This window comes from Mya arenaria, chromosome 9 (assembly GCF_026914265.1).
Source record: "Mya arenaria isolate MELC-2E11 chromosome 9, ASM2691426v1".
Lineage (NCBI taxonomy): Eukaryota > Metazoa > Mollusca > Bivalvia > Myida > Myidae > Mya > Mya arenaria.
This window is the reverse complement of record NC_069130.1, coordinates 20,739,292-20,744,291: the sequence shown is the minus strand read 5'-3', so window position 1 is coordinate 20,744,291 and position 5,000 is coordinate 20,739,292.

Sequence of the window (5,000 nt, the reverse complement as noted above, 5' to 3'; positions counted from 1 at the left end):
ACGCTGACTGAAGAAGTGATTTCAATGTAGCAGTTACACTTGAGGCATTACTCTTGGGAATCTTATAAATAATGATTTATGCAATAATACACTTCACTGGCAATCAATTTAAACTTAGTAATACAAAATACACGTTACAACACTACACATATTTATTAATTATTTATTTTACAAACTACTTCTATCGATGTACCAGCATACGTCCGAGGTTGTTTTCGACGAGTTCCGAATGATTTTTTTTCAGTTGAACACGATAAAATAAACAAGACAGTTTTGAGGTTTTCGTCAATTTCTTTTAAATTTAAAAACACGTTTACAAAATGTAAAGATGTTTGCGTTTCTCTTTCGCAACATATGTGCACTAGATTTCATAATAATATTTATTATAAACATGTATATCGAGTTCATAACTTGTGTTTCGTGTATAATATTATTTAATTTTAGTGTATTATCATTGTATTTAATTGTCTTTCATTGTTCGGCCTTTGATACAGATAATATATTTTAGATCATCTTACATTTATGGTTTGTTGTATTTGTATTAATAAACAGGAAAATACATACAAATTACGAGAAAAATTACTTCGTTTTTTTATAACTCCGTAAGGCATGATGATATTTGTCAAACAGAGTTACTTCCCTTTAACCAATAGAATTATCATATTTTAGTCTTTTGACTTGTATGATAAAAAAAAACATATTATTATTTGTATACGTATAAAAATATAAGCGATATATGGGCGCTTTTGTAAGTAGGAAATTGTGGCCACTTAGCTATTAATTCAAAAATACATTTATAAAGGCTCATAATTATATCTGTTCACAAATGGGGTTCTTTGTTTTGTTTTTTCTTCTATCATTTACGCCAAATGAGTTAAACATGATAATGCATTAAATATTACAAAAATGTATACCAGGGGCGGCTTCAGGATTTGATGTGAGAGGGGGCGTAATTTAGAGAGCGAATCCATTTGACACGCGCCCCTACTACAGAACCAAAATTAATTTGGTTAAGTGTGTTAATAGGGGCCTTTGGGGATACTCCTCCACGAAATTTTAGCGATTTCTAGTCCGAAATGGTGCATTTGGGCGATATTAGGGGGCGGCACCGGGTACGCCCCCACCCATGGAGCCGCTAGTGTATACCATTCTATGTTTAGAGTAAGGTGTTGTTTTAAAACCTATCCGTCAAGGAAAATAATATTCTTATTACAAAAATTACCCATGATAACAGCTTTTACCATTGAAAGTCCATATACGTCTTCTCATTTCTTCTGTATAGGCCATATATTTCCGTCATTGTTATTAGCATTCGGACGGAAAAAATACATTCGGACCACCTCGGTCATTCTCCATCAAAATAACTGTTTTTAGATGGAAAATGACCGAGGTTTCCCGAGTGTATTTTTCAATGATCAAGATATAGAAAATCATATTTCTTTGCTTCATTTAGGTTTCGATAATTTTTGTGTTTTCTATCGATTATTTTTCAATCTAAGGTCTAAAATCCTACCCACTCGATAAATTAATATATAATCAATTTGGCATGGTCTTATTTCTGTTTCGTATTATTTTTTACGCTAAAAGTACTGAGACCTCAACAAATTGATCAGTTGTTCGTCGGATTTACCGCACTCTTTTTTTTCCGAAATGCAATTAAGTACTTTATTTTAAAAAATGCGCCCGCACCTAGACTTTTGATGAGACTGACTATTTTTCGTAGTATTTCTTGAAAAAAAATACAAAATAAATATTTTATATATGCTTTCAACTTTCCGATCAAAATAACTAATAATTGTTTGTAAAAACATATAAGATTTGTTTTTAAGAAGATGATATCTAAACGAGCTGGCAAATTGCATCATACCCGCCGGAAACGGAAGTCGATTACTTCAGAATATCAAAACAACGAATCGGAAATATTAGACGCATTTTCTTGGGTAGAACACATTTCTTCAACTGTCTGAATAGAGTGTTCAACACATACAGATTGTACATACTGTCCTGAAAAAGAGCCTCGAACCTGAACTTATTAAGACCATATGTTTAAGCAGTTAGTATCAATGTATTTTTTTTGTCATTCATTTCGGACATGTTGAGTTTTCGGACACCATTTGCGGTTCGAATTATCATGAATAACAGTAGATTATATTCCATTTTATTTCATGAGACAAACCTAGGAAATGAATTCTAGGCGCCCTGAAAGTAGAAAGTGTGATTGTGCTGGGTGGTTTCATTATGTTTTCTGCTTCTTGGGACATCATCAAGACAAGAAATTGGATGGGCAAATTTTAACAACCATGGCAGTAAACAGATTGCACTAAAGAATGATATGAATCATTCGACTTAAATGATCAAAACAATAAAAAGCATATGATTTGTTTAGAGATAAAATAAATATAATAAATAGTTTTGCGCTTTTTCAACTTTGGGGACTTTGTGACCTCGTAGCTATTCATTGAAAACATTTATGAATACTCTTTTTTTAAATTTGTACCTAAATCATACGTGTATTTTTATCATTTAAGTCAAATGAGTAAAGCATGAAAATCCATTTAATTGAATCAAATATTTGTTTGCATCAAGTTGAAGATCAATGAAATATTAATACTTTTATTACTATAATAGGTTTCTCAAAATAAGTCCCTTCTTACAAATTCATGCTCGGTACACTATTTTTGTTTGATTTTAAATCTTTCCTGTTTAATGAAACATTTAAAGGAGAATATATAGACCAACGTTTGTAAGAATGATGTTTAAGTAATTAATTTGGGTAAAATTATAAAAGGTTACTTGATCTTTTTGAGGAAATTGGCGGGTGTGGAGGGGGGGGGGGAAGTGTATGAAAGATCATAGTTGATTTTTGTCGTACATTTGAAATATCTTATTGTCATAATTTCATTATTTTGCAAAATATTTCATTGAATTGAACTTAAGGCAGTATTATAAATGAACACAACGTTGAGGGCGGAAATCCAAGTGTTTCCATTTATGACGTTTGTAAAGATTACAGATTATTGACTTAAGTTTTGACTAAAATCCTTTATGGAAGCGGGCCCTATGTTTTTGTTTTATTTCAGTGTGTTAATTTCAATACAGTAATGTGAACGGTTAATTCAGTACGGCAAATTGTTAATTCAGATCGCAGATTGTCATATTTCCGTTCCAAATATGATGTTTTATTTTTCTTCAACCGTTAGTAGAAATATGAAAATCTTCGATCTAATCTTTTGTCAGCAGTCTTATATCACTGGTTTGCAGATATTTACGCAAAAATTTTCATTCTAAGACAAAAAAAATAAATAAAAGTTGGAAAAATGGTAAATCTGTGAGAGTGCAGTCTGGTGAAAGTTTCTATAATAACCTTGATCGATTTTAGACCGAAAATGAAACTATCTTAGTGTCATATTCTCTTTTTCTTAATAGATATTTTAGAGAATTGAACTTTCACAAGTATTAAAAAATGCAGAAATAAGAAACCCGTTGACTCGAACTCCCGGCGACCTTCAAAAATACCTCGAGCCTCGGAAATTTCTAGCCAAGAGGAAATTCTTACCCTCATTATAAAGAAATCGGTTCCTAGCATCCAGTTCGAGAGAGCGAGGAATTCGCGCCAAACGTGTTCGAGCCAATGGGGTTCGACTTTTGGCATTTTTGCTGGAGGGAGGGAGGGAGGGAGGGAGGGAGGGAGAGAGAGAGAGAGAGAGAGGGGGGGTGGGGGAGAGAGAGAGAGAGAGGGATTACTAGACACACCCCATTCCACATCAACACAGCCATTCACTAAAACCATCAAGTATCATACACCACTTCTCACACACATACCAATGGCTGTGATTATTTCGTACATCAATGCCCTGGAATGGCCAGTGAACACTTAGAATATACTTGGGTTGAATCGGTTTATAAATATCTAGCCGTTCACCCATCAGCAAGTATCCAAATTGTTAGACAATGGTAAAGACTATTCACGCGAGCTAAATTACAATAAGCACTGGTATATTTATATGTGTTTATTGAATTAATTTCGGCTACAGTCTTTAAAAAGTCAAATTGATTTCGGTAACAGTGTTTGTTTGTTCAAATTTATTTGAGATACAGCCATTATTGTTTTGAATTCGTTTAAGATACAGCCTATTAATTCATTTTGAGAAACAGCCTTTGCTAGTTTGAATTATTTTGAGATACAGCCTTTCTTAGTTCAAATTCATTTCAGAAACAGCCTTTGTTAGTTCGAATTCAGTTGAGATACAACCTTTGTTAGTTCAAATTCATCTGAGATACCGCCTTTGTTAGTTCAAATTCATCTGAGATACAGCCCTTATTTATACTCGCGCTCGGGCCTTGCCCATTCGGCGGGTGCTCCGATAAAAGTGTTAGCCATTTTTGGTTTTTGGAGCATATTGCTCAGACAGAATGGAATCCTGGTTAGAGCTACCCTGCTCTTTTAACGTGCACCTGTGTATAGCACTTCCACCCATTTAACGTAGACGACTAGTATTTTAGTGGTGTGGAGGGATATCGAACTTTTAACCCCTGGATTGAAAGCCAAGTGTGATACCTGCAGACCATGAGGTCCCACTTCATACAGTTTATATGTATTTAAATTTCATGACTTATATATACAGCTCAATATCAAGTCTTATTCAATGTTCTGTGTTTCAGGTTTGGACGGGTCGGGGAAGACCACCCTGTTATACCGCCTTAAACTAGGGGAGATGGTGACAACAATCCCCACTTTTGGTAAGGCTAGCAGTTCTATTTCCCGCTTATCCTGATAATGTGATGCCAATTTGTTAACTTATGATGATTCTAAAGTTTGCAAATTCTGAATTATATTTAACGGTTGTTTACTTAAATTAAATCGACGATGTTTCATTTTGTAGTACAATGGTAGTTCTTTATGTTAATCATTACATATCTTTATAGAGCTTATATTTTAAATATATCAAGGCAAATTGGCGATGGATACACATGCTTTTATGACAAACATATTTCAAAAT